General features: G+C 28.6%; 1 long non-coding RNA gene across 1 annotated transcript in view; it reads right to left on the bottom strand.

The window, feature by feature from the left end:
• Positions 1 to 913: 913 nt before the first annotated feature.
• The window catches only part of LOC106679457 (uncharacterized), a 220418-nt gene continuing 208945 nt past the window's right edge, over positions 914 to 12386 (bottom strand). The window contains exon 3 of the long non-coding RNA XR_001342964.2: positions 914 to 996. This is a non-coding gene — a long non-coding RNA (uncharacterized lncRNA). The remainder of the gene's footprint in view (positions 997 to 12386) is intronic.

Below are 12386 nucleotides of genomic sequence, written 5' to 3'. Positions count from 1 at the left end.
CTCCTTAATTTACTCTCTCAGACCCCCTCCAGTGATTCGTTAAACACATAACACCATAAAAAAGTGTAATTTTCGCACTCGTAATTAAAAAAAACAATTAACTATGGAATAAGAAGATATTTAGCATAATTAGAGAAGAAAATATTAAGTTATTATAGTGAAGTTATCCTTTCATCAATGGATTAAAACGGATCAGAATAGAATGACAAATGAGATTTCGAGTATCACAATCCGAAATCAGAATACGCATCTCTGATTACATTTTTCAATACAGAAACATTTATTCAAATAATTATTGTATATTAAAACCATGACTCCCTGATCTTTGAAGCTATAATTCAAATATCGAGAACCGGTCTAATTATAACGTCAAAACGAAGTTATTCTGAGAACAGCCTGTTTCAAGTACCTAATTTTCCTGGTAGCTACTAAGCGTTTAAATAACCTCGATATTACGTCATGGAAAATAACGTTTTTGGAGGATTTAGCTGTGGTTAGCAGCTCGTTACGCAAAATAGGTTTCTTATTTTAAGAACTAAAGATTTTGTGAAGTAAAGCAGAATTCGAAGTTTCTCAACCGCTTTAAAAATTTTGGATATCGTGATTGGTTCATGAAAATTAAATGTGAAAAAGCACATGTAATTTTATGATTTTTTTTTCTCGCATGTTGTTACATAATGGTTTCGTTTAAAACCTAAAATTTGTTTCTATTATTGTTATCCAAATTATCTCTTTGTCAAACTTTATAAAGGATTTATTTTTAAAATATATACTTTTTTCGCTGGGCCTAAAAATTGTATTCCTAGGGGTCATTTGCATATTGATTTTACAAATACATTAGCATAAAAAAACAATGAGTATATAAACAATAATTAATAATTAATTTAAAAACAACATATTAAACAAAACTTACCCCTGGTAATGTTCTTTTTTCGTGAAGCGCGTGCTGAGCCATGGCTGCGCTGTCCCGGCTGAAGTAAGTCAGGAAAGCACAACCTGAAAAAGTAATTATAGTTATAGAAATAAAGTAATCGTCATGTTATTAATGTAATTATTTTTTCTGTAAAAAATGTTTACAATTATCATTCAGTCATTTTGATTCTTTATACTACCACTATTCAGTAACGTATCAGGTACAGAATTTTTTTTTTAATTAATGTAATTAATCATATAATCATTATGCGAAACAATAATTGAACCATTACAGAAACACACACATAAAAAACTGAGGATTCTCTGTACTCATCCAGTGGTCTGTCAACCACACTTGACAGTACGAAAATTTAATATTTCTTACTTCTTTTTTTTTATCACTCTGATATATCTTTTTATGGAACTTTAATATTGTGACCTATAAATCAATTGATCATGCTGTTTAATTATAAGAACAAATTTCAATGTTTTGTGCGTTTACTGTTTTACATGGGCATAAACGTCAGAACCAGATACCAATCCTTCTATGATAAACAACCAAACTCACTTGTTATTAATCATCTAACCTGGCTTCTCATTCAATACTTGATAACGTCTGAAAAGAAGATGGCCTCGTGACCTTCTCCTCTAATGTTATTGGAGTTCAATCAATGCGAAGATTCTCTACATGTATCATGTATGGCTAACATCAAACATACTTAAATATATTGTATATATTTTTAATACTGTTGCAAATAAATGTACATGACGTCTCTGCAATTTATTCATTCAAGTTAGAATTAAATTTACCCTAAACCGAAAAAATAACCCTATACCGTTCTAATAATTAATAATTCTAAAAATTCTTAAATCATATTTAAATATATTAAACATGTCATTTACTAAAAAAAAAGCTTATAAGTATATTTTAATACCAATAAGTACCAAATCAATAGAGATAAATATTTTTAAAATATAAATAATTGAAAAACTATGATTATAATATAAATTTGAAACCTAATATTTACTTGAAGCTACTTTTTGATAAATAGTTACGACAATACAATAATTACACCCTCATAAAAATACAAAACCAAATTTAGTGGCATAATGGTCACACTTTCCACAACATTCTTTTTTATTCCATTTACGTTTACAACTTAAAAATTATTTTCTGATTATAGCTAAAAACAATATATCTAAATATTTCCATCACTAGACATAAAGCATTTCTGCAATAAATACTAATTAAAAACACTGTTCTCTCGCAAGCCAATGTTTCAGAAACTAGGTCCATATTGGAATATTTTTTAATGGTGAAGAACGGTTTCAGGATTGAAATGTAAAACACAAAGCTCCTTCGTTAAATCTATTTACAAAGCATAATGCGTTATATTTGTATATATAACTTCTTTATATTAAAACTGTGGGATAAATAAATCAAATATTCCAAATAAAACCAAAGTCCTTATCTAAAAATACTACATCATTTATGTTACAGCTCCCTTATACTGATTGGCAAATTTCATATGGCTTTAAGTTAATTGTTTAAGAAAATAGTCAAAAGATGTTAGGTGTTAATAATATCACCAAAATATTATTTAAAAATGCAATACAGATAACTGAATGTAACTTCAACTTTGAAATATATAAATATACATAAAATTAAAAATATACCTTATACATCCACGTTTTTAAAAAATTAAACATCTTGTTTTTTATAATAAAAAAATACATAAAATTAAAAATAAGCCACGACTGTGATATAAGTTTTTATATTAGCCTAGGAAATACGGCATTTATGTTAAGTAATGACAGAACATACAAATTGACTAAACAATAAAAACAAAAATTTATTATAAAATGGAATCCATTTATTTTAAAACTGAGTTAGAATGAAGTATTGAAACCGTAATACTTCTAAACCCAAGGGAGGCTTGAGCGGTAATGAATGTAATTTTATATTCTTGATGCCACAGGTGGGCGTGCTTGGACGATAACGAAATTCTACTGCCTCTTTTATAAATAAACCAAAGTGTATTTGGAATTAGGGAAAGGAAAAAGGGAAAGTTCCTTCTTATTTCATATTTATAGCATTATTATTCAAAATACTTTCAACAGGGTAAAACCCCTCCGTGATTAGCCAAATCGCATTTATAGGGGCCAATTTTAGCACAATTTATATCTTGAATTTAATGTTTTTTATCTCGTTTCTGACCCCTCTAGCGTCCTCAATGCCTCTTACATAGCCACAAATAAAATCATTCATATCAATCCTGCAATAATAAACTCCATAACCAGCCAAAAATATTATTTTCAAACTTTACTTCCTCTTCTATTCCTTACATTCCTCGAGGGCTTCTGAAAAGAAGATGACATCTAAACTTCTAATGTAGACATTTTATTAGAGCACTTCCAACGGGTATTATTTTTACTAATCTTTCATGTCATTAAAGCTTACCACATAAACGTTTTTAGCTTAAATAAGTTAAATAAAATATTGTTATGACAGCAAAGTGTAATAGAGTTCAATTGATTATAATTAAAAGTTCAATATTAATGAAATAATGCTAAAATAGGGTCATTTTTACTCTAATAATCTGGGTAAAACAGCCTGCAGAAAATGTTTTTAAATAATTTATATGAGTGTAAATTGGTTTTTAAGATTGTCCTTGATGAAAGCCAAATTGGCCGAAATGTTGGGCTTTTAAGAAAATAAAAAATGTTTTTAGACTTTAATTTGGATACAATTGATTTTATTTTAACATTAATAGTATATATTATATTATATAAATAACTGCAAAGCCATTTTTTTTTTTTTTACCTCAACCAATACGTAAAAAAAAATATATGAGAAACAGAATCTGGTGAGTCATTCTGGTAATAATAACTAGACTAGGACAGTGAACTTATAAAGTTGAGACTTAGATTCTAGCAAGAGAGAGGCAAAGTTGATTAAGCCATTCTCAAAATTATATGGTGAGAGAAAGATGGAGTGGTGTATGTCAGACTGTATTACGTATTTTTAACGCATTAATTAAATATATATATATTTTTTTTTATTAGCAATAATTTCAGGTATTACTTCAAGGCTAATAACTATAATTGTTTTTATTATATTTTCTTTTTTTTATTATCAAATTAAAAATACAAAATGTACTTAAACAAATAAAATATAATAAACTTTAGTCAAAAGATTCAAGTGCAATAGTTAAGAAAACAACTAAAAGAAAAACTTTAAGCATTTAAGTATTAAAAGATAAATACCTATGCTTGACTGCAATGATAAAAGCATAACTTTATCTGCTAAAAACAAAATTATAACAAAGGTTTGTAGTATCTATATGACGCAGTATGTGTAAATAGTTGTTATTGTTTTTAATCCATAAAATTAATTAAATGATAGAAGAATATTTTGTTTCTTTGAATGTACTAACTTTTGTAAATACCAATCCGGTTTGAATTTTTTTTTTCTTGATAGACCGGTTCTGAGAAAGGCTTGAGGATTTGTAAAACCTTACTTCCATGGTGACAGTAACATTCTTAAGTTTTTCAGTTTTGAATATTTTTATGTATATGTTCCAATATACCAATATATGAAAATGTTCCAAATGAGCCATTCATCTCGAAAATATCTGTCTCTAAAAAAGAAGCAATAGTGAATATTGCTTATAAAAACTTAAGCCCCTTATTCATAATTTTCTGGGGTTCAAAAATAAATAGGTTCAAGATAGTTAAAGACAATAGAATCTACAAGAATCCATTTTGTATCAAAATGAGTTTTAAACTGCATTTTATTTCTATATTCAAATTTCAAGGGATTTTTTTCGGATTTAGAAATATTCATAATACAAATATACTTACTATCCTGAAATCTTGTTTAACCAAGCTCAGAAGATAAATAATAAAGGAAAATAGTTATTTTGGTAGGAAAAAGAATCAATTTTTTTTTTTTAGGATAAAAATAAATTATTAAATTTAAACATTAGTAGAATCCAGATAAATCGCAGCTCAGTAGTTCGTATATCTCAATAATTCGGAATATACGCTGCTAAACAAATTTCTCTATAAAATCATGGATAAGGTGGCTAAAGTTGCGGTAAAAATAGAAACATAAATAGTTAACAACTATTTATTTTTTGAACGGTCATCACCCCTCCAATCCTGTACGCCTCTGATTTTATGTCAAGATCACTAAAGCTATCAACTTGTGCAGCCCTGATGAAACTATAAACTGGGGCGAAACGTCGGAAAATAAATAGTTGTTAACTATTTTTGTTTCTCTTTTGACTGCAATCCTGATTATCTCCATAATTTGGAATTATACAGTCAACTATTATAAAAAATAAATAAATAATATTAAAATAAATAAATTTTTCTTTAATTCTAACAAAAAAATACAATCCGGTACTCTCGATAATACGAATTTATTTTTGTCATCAAGCAAATATGAACACCATGTACGAATTTTCAAGTAAAAATTAGATTAGTTTGTAAAGCTTATAAGAGAAGGGGAGAAAATCGTTTCTATATTTTTTTATTCGAATTGTCAGGTTTGTTTAATTTAGCTAAAGACTATCCTATCTTTCAAATGACAGTGAGAAAATTCAGATTTTCAAGGGTGCCTCTAAATAAAGTTTTTTCCTAACATTGTTTATTATTTTTCTTAGGGAATTTATTTAGGAAAAGATAAAAGACATGTAGGAGAATAATTTATAGAAATTTTATCAAAAATATTTATGGGCGTCTTAGAGCATTATACATAGAAAAATATTTTTTTTTTTATTGCACAGTAGCTATTGGTATTTTTTGGTAGCATATGCAACCAAAATGTTAAAAAAAAAAAACAACACAATCGGTTCACCAATTCAAGAGACGGTATTTATTTATTTTTTCAAACCAGTATCGTATCGCTTTGTGGTTTGGATAATAGAAGCAGACTGATTTTAAATCCAATTTCGTTTTACCCTACTGGAAACAATTTCGTTCACTCGCATACGACTCGGTGAAATATAGAAACGGTTGTAACAGGTGGACGCATGCGGTCTTTGTGGCCACCATTTCAGTGGATAATCGGGAAGCGACTGGCGATTACCTTTATCAGGAAGAAAAATAATATCCGCTCCTCCTGGTAGCGAGTGGATGGACACCCCATTTACATTTGCAAGTGGGCTCGACCGCTCAGCGCGGCCCTTCATTGAAATGGAAACAGGGGGTTGAGCCTCCCTGGCCAAACAGGGCATTTTCATTAAACTGATTTATCTTCCACATTCAAAGGCAACATTTATATTTGAATTGGTGATCCTCATTTTAATTTGCGTCCCTTTTGCTCAGACTCGACAAGACAACTAAATGAATTTCACTTGAATTGCGTCCCTATCCAAGGTATTTTTTTTTTTCTCTTACGACTCTTGTTAGTGAATTTATTTGTAATCCAAAACGCCTATTTGGCCACTTACAGTCAATTAAAACGCTTTTAATTGCTAGATGAATTATTCAATCACTGTATTTTCAACTCATCGTTGTTAATTAGCAATAATTATTATTGAGTGGAGAAGATAGTAGGGAGGATACAGTCAGAAGAAAAAACACAAGTAAACAAAAATTATTTATTTATATAATATTATATTTCATCTTTCATTGCCTTCAATCTGATACTGTCTAATTCCATGGTTATTAATCAACTATTTTATTTTTATTTTCAATTCATTATGTATATTTCCTAAGTTTTTAGTTTATTATTTATTTTTATGTTTCTCTGAATGATGTTTGTTATCTCTTTCTGTCTTATAGCCCTGATGAAGACTTTAAATTCAGGTTGAAACGTCGTCACGAATTTTTTGCTTATTTATGTTTTTTTCTGTCTGCACCCCCCACTCATTTTCTCCACTTAAACACAAATTATTTCTCCACCTTCTCAGCTATATATCTACCTTACATTTGTAATAATAAAAGATGATGTATGTTATGTATTTATTTATAATGAGATATAGTGAAATAGAGAAATCTACTTGTCATCACTACCATAAGGATAACCTTATTTCAAGAATTTTCAATACAATGGTTTTAGATTCTCCTTATTTATTATTATAGATGAAATTTTGTACATTAATTTATTTAAAAAACTGACATCAATATGATTATTGTTATTATACCTATGTCTAATAAGGAGAACAGCTTAAATTTGATAATTGAACATATATTTATACTAAGGTATTTGTTTTTAATAAGGAAATTGTGGTTAATTATTTTGACAAGGAAGAGTATTTTCATTACATCTCATTTTATTAATGAAAACTCATCCATTAAAAAACCCATATTATTTATTTATAAATTTCACTTTATTTTATATATTTTTTTCAATATCTCATTGCCAATTATTTTAATGCTATGTTATGATTTCTAGTATTTATAAATATTAAGTTTGAAACTTAAGTACTTTATCTTATTTTAAATTTTATTATTTTAATTATATTATAAATTTGTTACTAAACCATTATATGAGGGACGCGATGGCCAGGCGAATTATGGAATCGTAATTCATACAATAACATTTTATGAATTATGAGTAAAAAGTCTTGATATAGAATCAAATTAGTATCCACGTCCGGAGAGAAGGGTTCCTTAATAAAGGGCTTTAAATGCTTTGAATTCGTACTTTTTTTTCCAGTACGTTAATATAGTAATACATACGTTACTGACGTGTAATATTGTCCGCTATGAAGGTATTCCGTTATAGAGAAGTGTTCTTTAACAGACGTTTCATTTTAGTTGAAAAATATTTTTGTTTTCCACAAGAGAACCAGTTTATAACAATCACACATTACGAAAGCTTGGCAACCAACACTTCATAGTAATTAGTGTAACTCGCCTCAGGAAAACACTAGAAAAACTGGATATGAATTCCGAAAATCTTATGACTCAACAGGAGTGTTACCTAAACTGAGAGAGGTTCAATAGCGCAATTCATCTTGCCAAGGTAAAGTATTTAAAGAGAGATTTACTTGAAAGTTCGAAATGTTTAGAAAAAATAACTTATATTAAAAGAGAGTAGACAAAAATAAATTAAACAAATAAGCCAGACAAAAAACAATTTCAACTATGTATAGGTTACATAATTTTATCATTATGTTATTTTGTGTAATTATTTTTCATACATATAGTTTGATAGTTGTATGTCCATTTTGTTTGTATATATTTTAAGATAGATTTTTTTTCATTTATTTATTTATTTTTATTCTTATTTTATTTTATTTTAGTATGAATATGATCATTCATCACTATTACCTATTGCCCACAACTGTGTGGCGGATTGTAATATCTATCAATAAATAAAAAGTATTTTAAACAAAAAAAAAATTATGTATACATTTTAAAATACATAAATAACTAATTTACTTCTACTAAAAAAAAAGACAAAAGAAATTCTAACATAATATCTTTTTTTTGGAAATCAAAATAAAAGGACTGAAATATATGTATGTATGTACAAACACTCTAAGTATGAATAAAATTTTGTAAAATATTAGTTTGATCATTGATCTATAGGATTTTGATTACTTATTTGAAAACTAGGTACAATTACTAGTAAAAATTGATGAGTCTGCCAAATATAGATAGGGGGAATAAAAAATGGCGGTTTTTTCAAAGCATTAAAATTATTTAATTTTTTATTCGGAGCTCTATATCTCTACAACAATAGAAGAGAGCATTATTTAAAGAAAAGTAAATTTGCTGAATATACTATTCTTAATAGAGCTATTTACGTCCAATAGTTCTCGAGATGTAGCCAAACAACTATAAATAAATTTATTTTAGCAAATATCATGAAAACTACAATTCCTACGAAGGTAAAGGTCATAAACTACTTTATAGTACATTAAACTAGCTTTAATCTGATTGCTAATATATAATAGATAAATTTCTCAAAATAAATTAACTAACTACTGATATTTCAGTACATTTTTATGAAATGTTGCATTTTAAAAGGCTACATCTCGAGAACTATTGGACGTAAATAGCTCTAGGGCTAATATTTTAACAAATTTACTCTACTTTAAATGTTCTTTTAGATTTTCTAGGGTTGTTGGTTGTTTTTAAGATGTAAAGCTCCGAATGAAAAATTAATGTTTTTATAAGGTTTTGAAACAGAAACCATTTTTTATTCCCCCTACCTAAACTTGCTAGACTCATCAGTTTTGACTAGTAATTATACATAGTTTTTCTTAAAGTAATCAAAAATTGGGGTGAGATAACTGCCTTTTTTTCTTCCCGGTTCTTGTAATATAACCTTCTAGCTATAGTTTCAGACATATTTCATATGGACCATAGGTTATTAATTATCCTTGTCCTTTTAATTCCCTGGACACGAGTTTGTTGACCTTTTAAATAATTATTGTTGTTTTTTACTTAGGTAGATAAGCAGGATTTCAGTGCGATGTGTACTCAGGGAGCTATTGATAGATTGCCAAAAGGTAAGTCATATTATTCTTTCATAATACATTTTCCTGGCCAAAAAAAAAACACAACACGAAAGTGAAATATTGAAATCAAATTACCAACCATACAGTGCAGCTTTATAACAACTTTTTCATATTTACGACCAAACAATACAACAAATTATAAACTTCAGTCGATAAAAAAATTAAATTACATTTTAAGTTAGAAACAATCTATCTTGAAAAAATGTTCAAAAATCAAAATTTTTAGGACTGCTGCTATAAAACGTTGGGTCTGCAAATTTATCTTCTTCATGAGCCTATATTTCGAAAACTTAATAAGTGATTTAAAAAATAAAAAATAGTTTTGAACATATATATTACTTATCCACCCATACCTGGCTGGAATGCACCTGATACTGAAACACAGTGTATAAACATAGTATGCATTTCTTCTTACACCTATGACAAGTCGCTCGTGACACATTTATAAGATAAAAGGTAGATGTTATGTACTGAAAAGCTGGCCACCCCTGATCTAGAGGAACGACTATATAGACCATTGCAAATATTATCGGTACAGACCGTTCGGACCGATATATCGAGGGTTTTCATATTACCTCCTCCTCTACTTACAGTTTTTTTTTAACAGATTTTATCATGGGCCTGCTCTATTGATTTTTTATACAGAACGAGATAAGACTAATGAATAATTAACATGGAGCAGACATTATTCCCTAAGCTGCTGAGCTTTTACATTAGTGCTCCCTAGTAATCTTTGCATTTTATCTATGCATAGGATAATAGAAAGCGTTCCTGATTACGTTATCTTCACTGAAAACAAAAGCAGAACCAAAATCTATAGTTTTTTCCATATAAATGCAAATACCCATTATCTCGTGGTAATTTCTTGAGCCCAAGCCCACGGATCTTTTATCTTTTACCTTATTTGTTTTTCCACAACGCCTCCAAGTCCATAATTTCATTACTTTCTTATCTCACGCCATTTTAATTCTCTGATCTAATCCGTTTCTAAGCCGCTAGCTACAGGGCGATTGGTTAGAAATGTATGCAGATATACTTTTAATTTTTAAAACTCTTTGCTTAAATTAGCATCTTTTGTCGTTGTTTTTAGTAAACTTAGGCAGTCGAATTGCTGAAATTTACAATACAATTCGAATAGCTGGACTATATCAATAAAAAGGGTCTCAATCTATAAAGAGGAGGAACAGGAGAGCAAAAAAATCATCTGAGGCATAAATAAAAAAATAATGGGAAGAAGTTTTTACCGTTTTGGACGATTAGTCAGAGCCAGTTTTCTTTTAATTTAGCATCAGTCAAAGGTTGCTCGAGAATAATTGTTAAAGTTCAACACAATTTTTCAAATTTATGTCCTACCACCAATGGTTGAGACGAAACAATCCTAGGGTGGATTGATTTTTTTAAAATACTGTAAAATTGTATTATTTTTCTTTTTTAGGAGTTACGATGTATTACAGCCTAATTTCGTTTTTGTATTCTTATATTAACCCCGTCTTAAGATTAACCTCTATAGAACGGATGAAATCATTTTCCCCGGGGATATCAGTTATATAAAAGTTTCATTGTATTTATTCAAACAGTCAACTGGTGAAAAGTGTCCAATTAATTTGGCCGTTAATTTATAAAAATAACGCCTGTTGAACAGATACGATACGTAGGACACCATCTTGACAAGAGACTTTCTTGAAATCCACATACAAGACATACGACAAGAAAGTGCTCGTATATTTCGATTGCTATAACACCTAATTGACAAACTTAACTTAGTTTTATAGAATATTTATTATACTTTTTAATTACATTCCCGTTTGAGGTTACATTATCAATTTTCAAGTTACTTTCTGTTTCAAAATCATAAATGGTTATCAAGAAAAGACAGAGAAAATTTCATTGGACAATGGAAAAATGATAAAGGGAAAATAATTTTAAGAAAACGATGGAAACTAAAACTGAACCATAACGTCAAAAGATATATCTGACATTTATTTGACAGTAGAGTGGCATTGGAACCACATATTAAGAAACTCAACAAATACTTTTACTTCTAGGAACCTATCTCGACTTACTCAAGTCAAATTAATGTCCAAACAAAACATTCTCAAGCCATATTATTAATCCATATAACATAACAAATAATAATGAAATATCACTTAAATAATAAATACTCAGTAATTACGAACAGTCACGACAATTCTCATCAAAACAAAGAATATGAGAAGATGGTCAGGGATGTGGTCAGTAAAAATACGCAAATAAGCAAAACTAAAGTTCTTCCGACGTTTCGACCTGATTTTTGTTCTGAAAAACAAAACGAGATAACAACTTATATTTTAAATTTATATAGATATTCAAAAATATTACTTAAAATAAGGGATTTTTAAGAGATAACATTAAAATGATTCACCACTAGATGTTAGTTTGATTGATTTATTTTTAGATTAATAAATGTTTCATTTATATTATTATTCAAGTCCTGTTCCAAGGTGCAATTAAAAACTGAATAAGGTATAATTATAATTATCATGTTCCGTATTAATTATTAGTAATTCCTCCTTTAGTAAATATTTATATGTTAAAGTTAAAAATTAACAATATAAAACTCTCTTACCCTTAGCGGACCAAAATAAAATAGACAAAGAAGCCAAAATTGAGTAATTGATAAGTTGAGAAATATAATTCAATAGTATTTTTTAATTACTAGAGGACTGTGCTTCATAATACATGCATATATATTTTAAAAAAAATTAAGTACTGCTACAACCCATGAAGGGTAAGAGGTGCAGTACTTTGTAAAGAAGTACTGTTACTAGAACAACTGTAGTGCAGGAAAGTGATTTGGTCAGAATTACGCTCAACCACCAAATTTGTACCTAATTTCTGAGGCTGGGCTCCCGAACCCTCAGTGCTGACACACAGTAACAGGAAATAACTATCTACCACAGCGAGATTCGAACCCGGATCCTTGGAGTTAGTAGCACAGTGCTTTACCACTAG

Source organism: Halyomorpha halys, unplaced genomic scaffold (genome assembly GCF_000696795.3).
Source record: "Halyomorpha halys isolate HHAL.00 unplaced genomic scaffold, Hhal_1.1 Scaffold205.1, whole genome shotgun sequence".
NCBI lineage: Eukaryota > Metazoa > Arthropoda > Insecta > Hemiptera > Pentatomidae > Halyomorpha > Halyomorpha halys.
This window is presented reverse-complemented; position numbering and strand designations above follow the sequence as displayed.